Source organism: Portunus trituberculatus, chromosome 35 (genome assembly GCF_017591435.1).
Source record: "Portunus trituberculatus isolate SZX2019 chromosome 35, ASM1759143v1, whole genome shotgun sequence".
Taxonomy (NCBI): domain Eukaryota; kingdom Metazoa; phylum Arthropoda; class Malacostraca; order Decapoda; family Portunidae; genus Portunus; species Portunus trituberculatus.
The window spans coordinates 6,385,141-6,399,989 of NC_059289.1; the positions used below are offsets into that span (position 1 = coordinate 6,385,141).

General features: G+C 43.6%; 1 protein-coding gene across 2 annotated transcripts in view; it reads right to left on the reverse strand.

The window, feature by feature from the left end:
• Positions 1 to 14,849, reverse strand: part of LOC123512982 (UPF0746 protein DDB_G0281095-like) — a 111,586-nt gene that overhangs the window by 64,510 nt on the left and 32,227 nt on the right. Inside the window, exon 1 of one of the 2 annotated variants that reach the window (XM_045269746.1) lies at positions 13,871 to 14,054. The exons of the other annotated variant lie outside the window; for it this stretch is intronic. The gene's annotated coding sequence lies outside the window, so the exon portion shown is untranslated. Of the gene's footprint in view, positions 1 to 13,870; positions 14,055 to 14,849 lie in introns of those variants that run through there. 2 annotated transcript variants of the gene reach the window in all.

Here is a 14,849-nt window from a genome sequence, read left to right on the forward strand (position 1 = left end):
CGCCCCTTCTGTTTTGCCTTGTATAGTATTCTTATGCACCTGTCACACACACACTCACACACACACACACACACACACACACACACACACACACACACACACACACACACACACACACACACACACACACACACACACACACACACACACACACACACACACACACACACACACACTCTCTCTCTCTCTCTCTCTCTCTCTCTCTCTCTCTCTCTCTCTCTCTCTCTCTCTCGTTTCTCATATATCTTCTCCTTCATTATTTTCTTCATCTTCTTTCTCTTTCCTCTTATTCCTCATCCTATTCTTCTCCTCCCTTTTCTTGTTTCCCTCTTTGCTTTTCTTCCTCCTCCAGTTCCTTTATTTTTCCTTATTCCTTCATTCTCTCCTTCTTCAGTTCCTTCACCTCACCTTTCTCTTCCTCTTGTCCTTAAAGTTATTCCTCTTTACGTCTCTCTCCTTCATTCCTTCATCACCTCTGCCAACCTTTACTGCTCTCCCTCACGCCCTTACCCTCTCCACCTCCCTCCTTCCGTGTCTTTCTTCTCTTCCTTTCCTTCGTGACCTTCCCCTTCCCCCCAGCACCCCCCAAACACACCCTCCACTCCCTGCACGGCCAACCAACTTCAGGTAAAGAAACTCAGGTGTTGTGGCTGATGTTGACGATGATCCATGCGGTCAGACGATTGGCATGCAGTAGGGACTGGGTGAGGTGGAGATTTGGGGTCTGTACTAGACATGGGGACTGGTTGTTGGGGGTAGGGGTGGTTTAATAGAAAGGGGCAAGGACTGGGAAATGGGTGATCTGATTGGGGAATGGGTGGGTGGGTGGGTGGGTCGGTGGGTGGGTGGATTAGAGGTAAATGCTGTGATGGGAGTGGAAGAAAGAAAAATTAGCGGGAAATTAGACAGAAGAACAGGAGATGAAGGGAAAAGTGATGGAGATAGAGCATGGGGGAGGAAAGTGAGAGACAGGAAAAAGATTACAAAGGAGAGGAATTAAGAACTGGATGATAACGAAAGTGAAGGAAGGGAAGGAAAGAAACTAAAGACTGTGTGGAAAGGAAACATGAAAGGAAAATGAAATAAAACGAAAGTTAAAAGAAAAGAGGTTATTATGATTAGACCCAGTGGTTAGAGAGAGAGAGAGAGAGAGAGAGAGAGAGAGAGAGAGAGAGAGAGAGATATGCACTCCCCACGTCAATAAACAACACACACACGCAACCTTCTATGTGTGTGTGTGTGTGTGTGTGTGTGTGTGTGTGTGTGTGTGTGTGTGTGTGTGTGTGTGTAGGTAAGTGCTGATGATATAGACATTTTCTTTACTATTTAAGTATGAAAAGGAAGGCAAAGATCAGAAGAAGAGAAAAAAAAAAAAACTGAAGCTAACCACCACCACCACCACCACCACCAGCACCACCATCACCGCCACCACTATTACCTCGACCTTTCTCCGCCACCACCACCACCACAACCTTGGCCGTCACAACACCTTTCTTGCCAGGGACTGTTGACCCTTACCTGCACTGACCCCTTACTTGCCTCCCTCTCCCCCCCTCCCTTCCCTCTCCCCTCCTCCCTTCCCTCTTCCCTTCCTCTCCCCACTCTCCCTCTTTCTCCCTAAGCCTTTCCACTCCTTTCTCTCTCTGCCATTTTTTTTTTTACATTTTTATTTTTTTATGTAATTCTATTTGTTTTTTCATTCTTCCTCCTATTCGTTCTTCCTTCCTTTCTTCCTTTCGCTTTTATTTTCTTGTTTCTTTATTCTTACTTTCTTTTCTTTCGTATTTTGTGTCTATTCTTGCGTTTACTTGTGTGTATGTCTATCTGTGTGTCTATCTGTATGTCTGTGTATATATCTCTGTGTGTGTGTGTCAATCTGTCTATCTATGTGTTCCTTTTCATCAGTTTTATTCCTCTTGTTTCCCGATTCCTTTTCCTTATCTTCGTTGCCCTCCTTTTTTTTCTCCTTTACTCTCTTCTTCCTGTCTTTTGTCTTTTGAATGTTACTTTCCTACAGTTGAGAAAAACACCAAGAATGTTATGATGAAGGAGGAGGAGGAGGAGGAGGAGGAGGAGGAGGAGGAGGAGGAGGAGGAGGAGGAGGAGGAGGAGGAGGAAGGGCAACGTGCCTACTTTTTGGGAATTCGCATAATGGATCCACGAAACGGTACAGAGAGAGAGAGAGAGAGAGAGAGAGAGAGAGAGAGAGAGAGAGAGAGAAGCTGCTTGTGACCTTGCCCGACCTTTCATTGTTGGCTCTCAAATTAGTGCAAAAAGTAGCAACAAGCGAGTGGAGAGAAAATGTTGTACTCCTTCCCTTTCCATCGAACCGTGGAGAGAGAGAGAGAGAGAGAGAGAGAGAGAGAGAGAGAGAGAGAGAGAGAGAGAGAGAGAGAGAGAGAGAGGGGGGGGTATAAGATGTTGCCTCCACACCTCGGTTCACATTTTTCGAAGCTCAAAAGGGGCCACAAACTAAGAATTTCCTCGTCATTTTTGTCACCAGCTCTCTCTCTCTCTCTCTCTCTCTCTCTCTCTCTCTCTCTCTCTCTCTCTCTCTCTCAATAGCGGTCATGCTGCCACATTAACAGCAGGGGGCGGTGGTCGGACGGGTACGGTCGTGCTTAGGCATTTGGATGGTGGTGGTGGTGGTGGTGGTCTATCATACACCCATCACGTGCCTGTCTTAAAAATGCCAAGAAATCGCATGAAATCACCTGGTGTCTGCTCGTTACACCTGCCATAATTAATGAGACAAGGTGCGGCAGGTGGACGTATATATAAAGAAGTTATTGTACACTCCTTAGAATCTCAGCAAAAAAAAAATCACTTTCGTATTTTTGTTTTTTAAAAAGGAAATAAGTTCTCTTCAGTTACTTTGGTATGCTTGTAAATTTAGCAAAGGATAAAAAGATGTAAAGACCGTTTTTCCTAAATTATTATGTGAGAAAGTGTCAGCATTTTCGTTTCACTTTCGTATCTTTTGTTTTTAAAAGGAAATAAGTTCTCTTCAGTTACTTTGGTGCGCTTGTAAATTTGGCAAAAGATAAAAAGATGTAAAGACCGTTTTTCCTTAATTAAGATGTGAAAAACGTTAACATTTTCGCTTCCTGTGACAGAATTTTAACAGCAAATATTAGTTAGAATGTATAGAAATAACCACGTTTTCCAACAGAGAATATAGAATAATAATCACTTTTCTAATCTCGAAACCACACGCTCAATACAAAACAACAATAAACAATAAACTAGTAAAATAAGATAACAACTATTCTAACTGACGACCTAAAAGAAATTAAGTAGTAAAATCGTAACTTCAAGAAAAAAAAAGGAAAATTCAACTTCTTCACATTATAATCACTTTTTGCAACATTGAATTTGAAAAGAGTAAAGTTATCCTGAGTTGTTTTGATCGGCTCGTACGTTTGAGGCGATGACAGGAGCGAAGGAAGTAATCAGCAGCATGGCAGGCACTGATCACCCTCTCTTTGTGTCTGGTCCTGCCGGGGTGGCTCAAAGGAAAGGCCATTAGCCGCGGCAAAAATACGAGTTAATTGTTCATCTGAAGTCAGTTTTGCGCCTTGTCCTTCCCGTTATATTGTGTAAGTAATGGGGAATGCGTGTGTGTGTGTGTGTGTGTGTGTGTGTGTGTGTGTGTGTGTGTGTGTGTGTGTGTGTGTGTGTGTGTGTGTCTATGTGTGTGTGTTTAGGCGCCGTTGACTCACGATCGACACATTCAAAGCTATTTCCTTTCCTTTCCTCCACCCTTTCTCTCCTCATCTCCTCCTCTTCCTCCTCCTCCTACCCTAGCATGCTCCTCCAGTCCAACATGCTAACCTCTCCTCCTCCTCCTCTTTCTCCTCCTCCTCCTCCTCCTCCTCCTACTCCTCCCCCGTATTCCCCTCCTTTCATACTTTCCTCCTCCTCCTCCTCCTCCTCCTCCTACTCCTCCCCCGTATTCCCCTCCTTTCATACTTTCCTCCTCCTCCTCCTCCTCCTCCTTCTCCTCCTCCTCAGGCCCAAGCTTCTGCCCAGCCTAAATTAGTCTTGAGTTTTCCGACTCGCGCTGCGCTTCACCCTTCGTCTTGTCCTCAGCTCCCCTCCTCGCGTCTTGAGCTTCAGGGAGTCGATTTAATATACAAATAGTGAGCTGGACTTAGATGACCCCTTGGCGTGAAGAATTGCCGCCTGTGTGTGTGTGTGTGTGTGTGTGTGTGTGTGTGTGTGTGTGTGTGTGTGTGTGTGTGTGTGTGTGTGTGAAGGAATGTTTTCATCACGACCTAAGGAAATGACGTCATGCAGAGAGAGAGAGAGAGAGAGAGAGAGAGAGAGAGAGAGAGAGAGAGAGAGAGAGAGAGAGAGAGAGAGAGAGAGAGAGAGAGAGAGAAAACTGGCGGACGAAGTGAGCTCAGGAAACAAGAGAACCGAGGCACAGGAAGGTCAAGGTCGAACTTTCCCGCCCGTGAAGAAGCTGAAAACACGCCTTCGGGTTGAGTTACCAAGATGGGCGGCGGAGTGGGCTGCTGAGTGGGCGGATGGGCGAGTGGGCTGGAAGACAACAATGCCGTCTTTGGAACACATGACCTACGAGGAGACGGAGGAGGCAAAGGAGAAGGAGGAGGAGGAGGAGTAGGAGGAGGAGGAGGAGGATGAGGAGGAGGAGGAGGAGAGGACGTTGAACTGCCTTTGCCGGAGAGGACAATTAAGAGCAAGGAGTGAATGCTGCAGAGGCGCCGAAGGAACACCTGACGAAGGGAGACAGACAGACAGACAGACAGACAGACAGACATGCTAGATTTTTCCCGCTGACAAAGAAAACGTGCCTCGAAAATCTTGCAGAATCCTGGTTTTTGCAATTGGGGTTTGGAGTCTTGCGGGAAAATCCTTTTGTGGGAAGAATGATAATGCAAATACTACGTTTCATACCCAGAGAGAGAGAGAGAGAGAGGGAGAGAGAGAGAGAGAGAGAGAGAGAGAGAGAGAGAGAGAGAGAGAGAGAGAGAGAGAGAGAGAGAGAGATATCTTAAAAGGTTAAGTGGAATGGATATGAGGTAGAGAAATTGTCTAGAGTCTTCAGGAAGGACTTAAGAGTGGTAATTTTGAGAAGGTGGAGGAGGAGAAGGAGGAGGAGGAGGAGGAGGAGGAGGAGAAGGAGGAGGAGGAGGAGGAGGAGGAGGAGGAGGAGGAGGAGGAGGAGGAGGATGTTGGAAAGGATAAGAATACAAAGAAGAATTATTTAAAGACCTTTGGAGAGAGGATGAAGTAGAGGAGGAGGAAGAGGAGGAGTTGGTGGAGGAGGAGAAAGAGGAAGAGGAAGAGAGAAAAGTTAAAAAGGACCAACCCTGTCGAAGTTTGGACAACGGTGAGGGTGCCGTACACACACACACACACACACACACACACACACACACACACACACACACACACACACACACACACACACACACACACACACACACACACACACACGCACACGCACGTAAGCACACATGAACACTTTGTCAAGCTCATGATGATGTTTTGATTGTTTGCAAAATGTGCCTTGGTGCTCTCTCTCTCTCTCTCTCTCTCTCTCTCTCTCTCTCTCTCTCTCTCTCTCTCTCTCTCTCTCTCTCTCTCTCTCTCTCTCTCTCTCTCTCTCTCTCTCTCTCATTGTTTACCCTTGATTTGATACACCAGGAAGTGAAACAAACTCTCTCTCTCTCTTTCAATTCACTTTTTTCTCGATTTTCTTTCTTTATTTTTATTCTAATTGTCTGCCTGTGAGTCCCTTTCTGACAGAGAGAGAGAGAGAGAGAGAGAGAGAGAGAGAGAGAGAGAGAGAGAGAGAGAGCAGTCATTGTGGTGCTTTCATCTCTCTCTCTCTCTCTCTCTCTCTCTCTCTCTCTCTCTCTCTCTCTCTCTCTCTCTCTCTCTCTCTCTCTCCCTGTCTCACTCACTCACAAGGACGTCAGCACCAAAACACAACATCTGGAGTCCTTAGTCAGGTTAAACGAGATAGACTGGTGGTGGTGGGTGGAAGGGCAAGGCGGAAAGGACTAATTGAAGCAGGCAAGGAAGAGGAAGAGGGAGGAAGTGAAAGAGTACGGCAGGCAAGGGAGGTTTGTGAGAAAAGGAAGCTAGAAGAGTAGAGGAACGAAAAGGTTGAGCTGGAGGAGGAGAAAAGAGGGGGAAATGTAGAGGAAGAGGTGGAAGAAGAGAGGAGTATGAGGAGGAGCAGGAGGAGGAGGAGGAAGGAGGAGAGAAGCTTGGTGTATGTGGTAGGTGAAAGGAGGAAGAGGATGGATAAAGGAAAGAAGAAATGGGTTAAGAGAATGGGGGAGTGATGGAAGGGATTAATAAAGACAAAGAGAAAATAATGAAGACGAGGAATAGAAAGAAAAATGAACCTAAAGTAAGGAAGAAAATAATTGATGATAAGAATGGATGGATTGAAGGAGAGATGAAAAATTGATAAAAAAGAATGGATGAAGAGAATAGATGAAAAGAATGAGGGTAGAGAAAATGGAAGGGACGGAGGGAGGGAGGAAGGGAGGGAGGGAGGGAGGGAAGGAAGGAAGGAAGGATGGGAAAAAAATCAAAGGTGTGAAGGCTGACACGTGAGAGAAAAGATATATAGGTGACGGACGCTCAGGGTGACAAAAAATAAAGGTCACCAAAATATTAGGAAATTGTTTGTTTATCGAGAGTTATGGAACCTTTTATGGTGGCTTGGAATGTTTTGGTGGCTTTTGTCTCACTGATTTATAAAGAACGGGAAAGTTAGGAGAGGTAATTCAATCAGTTTTTCTTGATATGTTTGATTAATCCCTTCAGTACCAGGACGCATTTCCATATTCATGCAGGTTACTATTTAGTGATTTTATATATGTGGGGATTGAAATAGTGAAGACTGTGGCCATTAATTTTCTGTCCTCCATAGACCCTTCCTAATGTAAATAAATCGTCTAATTATACCTGAAAGTCAAGGTAAAAATGCGTCTCAGTACTGAAGATGTTAACACGTGTTGCCTTTGGGATGTGTGGAAATGCTCACTAATTCCTCTAATGTTTTGAAAGAAAGAAGGATATGAGGTGAAGTTAACGTGTACTACTAATATTTCATGTTTTTTTTTTTACTTTTTTCATATTTTGACTTGGGAAATAAAGAAATTAAGATCTTTCATGTTTTCATCTTTTTAGTTATTTTTCGTTTTATTTTGGGAAGTAGTGAAAAAAAGTATGAGTTACATATATGTTTTTTCGAAGTTCTCGATGTGTGTTTTAATTTGTATTTAAAAATAGATCATTTACTAAATCTTTTCCTTATATTTGTTTTTTTTTCCATATATTGGACATCCATGTTCGATTTTCCTACTAATGATCAAACTTACAACTAGACATCTTTATTTTGTACATGTTTTTCTTACATTTGAATGAGAAATCTGAACAAAACATAAGCAATCTCTTTATATCGTACATGGGTTTTTCCAAAGTACATCTCACTCTTACATTTACGAGTTAAAACTAAGAAAACCAAAGACTCTTCTTTCAAATTAAGTACACGTATTTTTTCTGTGTACACTTCATCCTTACATTTACGAAAAAAAGTTTGACAAAAGCTTAGATATTCCTTCCAGTTTTCTATACGTGTTTTTTTTACGTACATTCCATTCAAACATTCATAAGTCAAAATTCAGAATAAAGCATGACTCTTCGACGTTCCAATGCTGCACACGTGTTATTCCTTTCAACGAATGAGAGAGAGCCAGAGAGAAAGAGAGAGAGAGAGACGGGGGGGAGAGCAAAAACCCGTCTGGCGTAACCTTCAGAATCGTTGCGTTGAGATACTCGGAAATGGTGACGTAAAGAATAAGTGTATCGTATTTAAGAATTTTCCTGATCGCCTCCCATGATTCAACACCTGACTCCAGGGAAGCCAAATGTTTGGAACACCTCGTCCCATCCCCTCAAGGACGTTCACTCACTATTATACTCCCGCCGCCCCACCCCTTACCTCATCGCCTCCTGCTGCTGGTCTACTACTACTACTACTACTACTATTACTACTACTACTACTACTACTACTCTCTCTCTCTCTCTCTCTCTCTCTCTCTCTCTCTTGCTCCTACTTCATGCTTAATTTGTTTGCACTTCACTTCTCATTTTTCGTCTCCTCCTCCTCCTCCTCCTCCTCCTCCTCCTCCTCCTCCTCCTCCTCCTCCTCCTCCTCCTCCTCCCACTACTGGTCTTTTCTCTCTTGTTCCTACATCGTCATGCTTAATTTCCTTGCACTACTACTGTTACTAATGCCTTTGCTTCTTCTTCATCTTCTCTTTCTCTCTCTCATTTGTGTTTTTCTCTTTCAATCACTTTCATGTCTTCTTCAGTAGCCACGTAGACACAAACTAAGGTGCTACTGTTTGTTCTTTCTTTATGTTGCTTTATGTTTCTCCTCTATCTCGTTGTTCTCTTTCTTCCTCCTCCTCGCCACCAGACCGACCGCCCCAACTGCTTCTCTTTCTTACTTAACCTGATCGCAGTCTGCCATAAAATTCAGGTCAAGTTCGCACACTTTTCTGCTTTCTTACTTTATTAAACTGTCAGTGTGAGGAGAGAGTGGACAGTGGAACGAAAAATGATGCAAGGAGTGTTTGTTGATCTGTGTCTGCTTCTGTGTTTTTTTTTTGCTTTTAATATTTTGTAATGTATGTGTTAATGTATGTAGGTCGTGTTTGGAGGTACTGAATTCTGTTTTATTTATCTTTTCTTAAGTTCTGTTTGTAATTCTAGCGTTTAAATTGTTCTAGTGGTATTGTTGCTGTGCGTTTGTGTTACTGTATTGCTTGTTGTGTTGTGTTCATTTTCTTTGTGTTCCATGTGTTGCGTTGTGTTTTGCTGGCCTCAGTGGTGTTGCGTGCGCTTTTGTTATGTATTGACTCTATTCGTTATCTGATTGCGCTGTGTTTGCTTGGGTCACGTGATATTGTGTTACATTCTTCTCTTCGTCTGGATTGCGTTGTGTTTCTCCTCGACTGATCGACCTTTGTGGTGTGTTGGTGGCCGGATGTGTTGCGGTTGTGTTAATATGTAGCGTGTTTTTTGTTACATCTAATTAGTGAGGTGTTTCCCAGGTAGTCACAGAGCACCTTCTTTTGTATGTGTGCGCGCGCGCGCGCGTGTGTGTGTGTGTGTGTGTGTGTGTGTGTGTGTGTGTCATTGTGTACATGCTTCATTATAGTAAATCTTGTGCAATCATTACCTAACCACAAAAAAAAACATACAAACACACAAACACGACCTCCCCACACACACAGACACACACCTCGGTTCAATAAACAAAGGCACCGATATATATAACAGTTATAATTGCACTCTTTCTTCTCTTCAATCGACAGTAATTAGTGTTTGCTTCCGTTTTTCCATTCGCTATTTATTTGTATTTTTCTTCTCGTTCCTTTTTTCTCCTCTCAGTCTCGCAGTTACCCGATCCATTGTCCTCCTTAACTGTCATCCTTAATTAACGATCTCAGGCGTCACTTCAGCGTCACACAACGTCACTTCCTTCATCACCCACTAACGCATCGTATATATTTCCTTCACGGTCACTCGTTTTTTTCCCTCTACTTCTTATCAGATTTCTTTCTTCTTATCTTTCTCACGTCGTCATCCATTATTTTGGAGTCAAGGCGAAACTTCCACTTGGCCCGTTATGCTTCGTAAAATAGATGAGATTAACAACCGATTCTCTTTGGAAAGGTCAGTGATGATTGAAGCTGTTGTGTGTGTGTGTGTGTGTGTGTGTGTGTGTGTGTGCAACCATCTGAGATAAAGTTGATGCGGGAATGGTGAGGGAGGAAGGGAATGGAGAGGGTTTAATCTGATGGGGTCACATTGGATTTGAAGATAAGTCACATGGAGGAGGAGAGAGAGAGAGAGAGAGAGAGAGAGAGAGAGAGAGAGAGAGAGAGAGAGAGAGAGAGAGAGGGGGGGGGATGGGTGAGAGCAGAGGGGAGTGTGAGAGAGATGCAGGGGGTTCAGAGAGGAATGTCAGGTGTTTCAATAGATGGGAAATACCAGAAGCGAAACTAACAGTGAAATTATGCCACAGCAGAGCACAGCCTCAGCTCACCTTGTTAAGTTACATTTTTCTTTGTGCACAAGGTAACACTGATTCATAGACACGACACTCACCACACATGACACAAACAAACAATACTGAAACACACAACACCACACTCTGACGTAACACAGTACTAACCAACACAGCATCTTGAAGCTTCCTAACGCATTATGTAAAAAGCTTGTCAACGCAGAATCTCAACACTGCATCTTAACACAGCACAACTCGGGGTAGCAACACAGCCTCCCAAAACCATTCAAGACACCATCTCTGCATATGTAACGCCACAGTACTTAAGCGTAGCACCAACACCAAAAAAGTGGATGCTACTTATTCCAAGGGTACACTACGAACACACACACACACACACACACACACACACACACACACACACACACACACACACACACACACACACACACACACACACACACACACACACACACACACACACACACACACACACACACACACACACACACACACACACACACACACACACACACACACACTGCAACACCAAAACCCACATAACAACAATAGTGCATCTTAGAAGAGTGAAATGAGCCACGAAAACAATAGAATGATATTGGAACACTTAAAAGAAATACGATGGAATTAAAATGCATAATGAAACAGCTAATGAAATGAGAGAGAGAGAGAGAGAGAGAGAGAGAGAGAGAGAGAGAGAGAGAGAGAGAGAGAGAGAGACTGAGGTAATTAAGCATACAATTAAGGCAGTAAAAGGAAAATTAGAAGATAAGATGATAAAAGAGTAAAAAAGAATTGGCAAGGAACTGTCACCAACCTCCTCCTTCGCCTCCTCCTCCTCCTCCTCCTCCTCCTCCTCCTCCTCCTCCTCCTCCTCCTCCTCCTCCTCCTCCTCCTCCTCCTCCTCCTCCTCCTCCTCCTCCTCCTCCTCCTCCTCCTCCTCCTCCTCCTCCTCCTCCTCCTCCTCCTCCTCCTCCTCCTCCTCCTTTAGCTAGAAACCAAAACGACCACAATCGGAACGAAACAACCAGAGAGAGAGAGAGAGAGAGAGAGAGAGAGAGAGAGAGAGAGAGAGAGAGAGAGAGAGAGAGAGAGAGAGGCTACTGGTATTAATCCACTCAAAGTCGTCAAAAAGAAATTGGTGAACAGGCGCATCACCAGTGACTCAATAAGGCGGTTGATGAATAATGCAGCCTGGCGCATCACCACAGGAATGAGTGATGAGCGATGGGACCATTGTGTGTAGCTGGACGCCCAAGAAACTCACCACTGACACCGCATCACCACTAACGCTTAATCTGTCATCACCATTCCAGTGTCTAGAAATTCACACCTCAACCTTTATTTTCATCATTAATACTGCATCACTACTGCTGTTGTTATTCTGAACAGCATCCCAACACCATTCAAGACGCCATTTCTGCATATATAACGCCACAATACTTTAGCGTAGCACCAACACCAAAACAATGGACGCTACACCACACACACACACACACACACACACACACACACACACACGCACATTTTACTGTCTCCACCACTACTGCCTAATCATCATCATTTCAGTGTCTATGAATATTCTTTTTTTTTTTTATGTAAGAGAGGAGAACTGACCAAGAGGAACAAAAATATAAGGAAAGAAGGCCCACTCAGTCGCGAGTCTCCTTACACAGCCGATAGAATTTACCAAAGGACAGGGACAAATGCCTTGAAATTCCCACTTTAACCTATATTTTCACCACTAATACTGCATCACCACTTCTATATTCATTCTCAACACCAATGTCTTCACCACTACTGCCCAATTTATCATCACCATACTGCATTGCTTACAAATATTACCAGATCAATTTTTATTTTCACCACTAATACTGCATCACTACTTCCATTTTCATTCTCATCACCTTTCCTTGTCTCCCAGTTCTCTCATCACTATTATTGATGTTATTGTTAAAATTTTAATCATCACCATGAATATGACCACTTCTGCTTTATCTCACCACATTTCACCTCTCTCATCATTATTATTACTTTTACTATTAGAACCGTCATTACTGCCAGTCATCATCGTCATCATCATTATCATCATCATCATCATCATTATTACTGTCATCATCACCATATTTATCATCATCAAAAATCGTGTCTTCTCTCATAACCATACTTCATTATTATCATTAACTGCATCATCACTACCACATCCATCATCACCTTTCACCTCCATCAGATTCTTTCCCTCATCATCATAACTAACTCTTGAATTATGTCTTTCATTATCACCATCCCTTCCATATCTACCTATCTCGCCTTCATCATCAAAGCTACCTGTCATCACCATCATTAATTTTCTTCATCACCATTACCATCATCACTTTCATCACTACCACAACCACCATCGTCACCATCTTACCACCATTACAAATTCCATAACGATTACTAAACATTCATCCTTCATCACCATTGACACTAATACTAAAACAGGCATCACTATCACCAGCATTATTACCTCCTTCTATGTCATCACCAATTCCATCATCACCATCACCATCGCTCACTATGATGCAAGATCCCCATAGCGTTCAATCGGAATGTTAATTAATTCATATCTCCAGGCTATACCGGGTAATTGAATATGTGTGTAATGACAGTGGTAGTGATAGTTGTAGTAAAAGTAAGAGCGATAGTACGTAGCGGCAAAAAAAAGAGCAGCAGTAGTAGTAGTAGTAGTAGTAGTAGTAGTAGTAGTAGTAGTAGTAGTAGTAGTAACACCAAATGAATTCCAGCACTATCACGACAACAGGTCACACACACAGATACAATTTAATACACATGATTTTTGTATAATTTTCTGCTTGAAGTGAGCTGAGTGATCATTACGTAAGAACGAGTCTGAAGTGAACGCGAAGTAGTAAGAGAAACAACACCGTCTTCCTTTATTGCTGGTTCGGTTTCCATTAGCACACTGACACACAGCCTCGTCACTGGGGCACAATCACGTGACAGCAAAACAACAAGAGCATGATTATAGAGTGGTGGTGGAACACTAGGCCACAACATAACACGAATACCATTAAGAACTGCACCATATCTCACTACAACACAAAACAACACAAGACACAAGACAACACACCACACTCTATGACAACCACAACACCATCACCACACATCATATCACACCATAAATCACATCACATTTCACTACACAACGGCACAACACAACACGACACAACGCAACATAACACAACACAAAACACAACACACAACACAACACAACACATAACCACAAGACTATCACCACACATCACATCACACCATAAACCACAACACCACACCTCACCACAACACAACACAACACAACACACAACACAACACAACACAACACAACACAACACAACACATAACAACCACAAGACTATCACCACACATCACATCACACCATAAACCACAACACCACACCTCACCACAACACAACACAACACGGGACACATGACAATACACCACACTACATGACAACCACAACACATCACCACACAAAACAAAACAACACAAACATCAACTACCACACAGCAAACACGGATATCAAAACATCATCACCAGACACAGAAAGCAAACAAAACTAAAACAAGCACTTGCACAAAACAGAAAAAGCAAGGAACACAGCAAGTCCCAAATGGAGAAAGATGAACAAACAAGAGGAGGCGAGAAAAGAGCGGGGAGATCCGAATAATAGTAATAAGAAGTGTTCCGCTGTGATGAAGTAAAGAAAGATCTACTCACAGTGATGGAGGATAAGATGAAGTGGAACAGGAGCGCGAGACAGAGGCAGGGGTATTGGGCACGGGCGGCGGGCGGGCGGCGGGTGTGGTGAACGGGCGGGAGCGTGTGAGGGAGTGAGTGCGAGGGAGAGTGAGTGAGGGAGAGGTGGCACCAGGCAGGGCCGCGGCTAAACCACTATTGCGGGAGACCAGAGTCACCCGCCCCCGCCTCATCCACCACCACCACCACCACCACCGCCACCCACACACACACACACACACACACTTGAGGTTTCCAGTCACACTTGCTTATGGTAATTAAAGTGAGTACTTAAAGGAGCATATCATACAAACTGACGCGTGTATACCAGTTAATTGATTGGTGCTTTGAATTTCAAGGTCAGAAAATAAACATGCTTGCGTTCATGTACCAAAGGAATGCATAGACAAACACACACACACACACACACACACACACACACACACACACACACACACACACACACACACACACACACACACACACGCGCGCACAAATAAGGAATAGATAGACGCGGAAAAGAAATATGTGCCTCCCACAAAGGACTTGGCGAAGAAACAAACAAACAAACAAACAAACGCATGAACTTGGTCTTGAAAATAGTAATATGATTCTCTCTCTCTCTCTCTCTCTCTCTCTCTCTCTCTCTCTCTCTCTCTCTCTCTCTCTCTCTCTCTCTCTCTCTCACAAGTTTGCACACGTGTCTGTATAAGATGACGGACACACACACACACACACACACACACACACACACACACACACACACACACACACACACACACACACACACACACACACACACACACACACACACACACACACACACACACACACACACACACACACACACACACACACACACACAAACACACACACTATAACTAATCAGCACGGACGCCTCTGTATAAACTCTGCCTCGTGTATGAGCGTGTATTGATCTACGGCATCTTCCTGTATACAT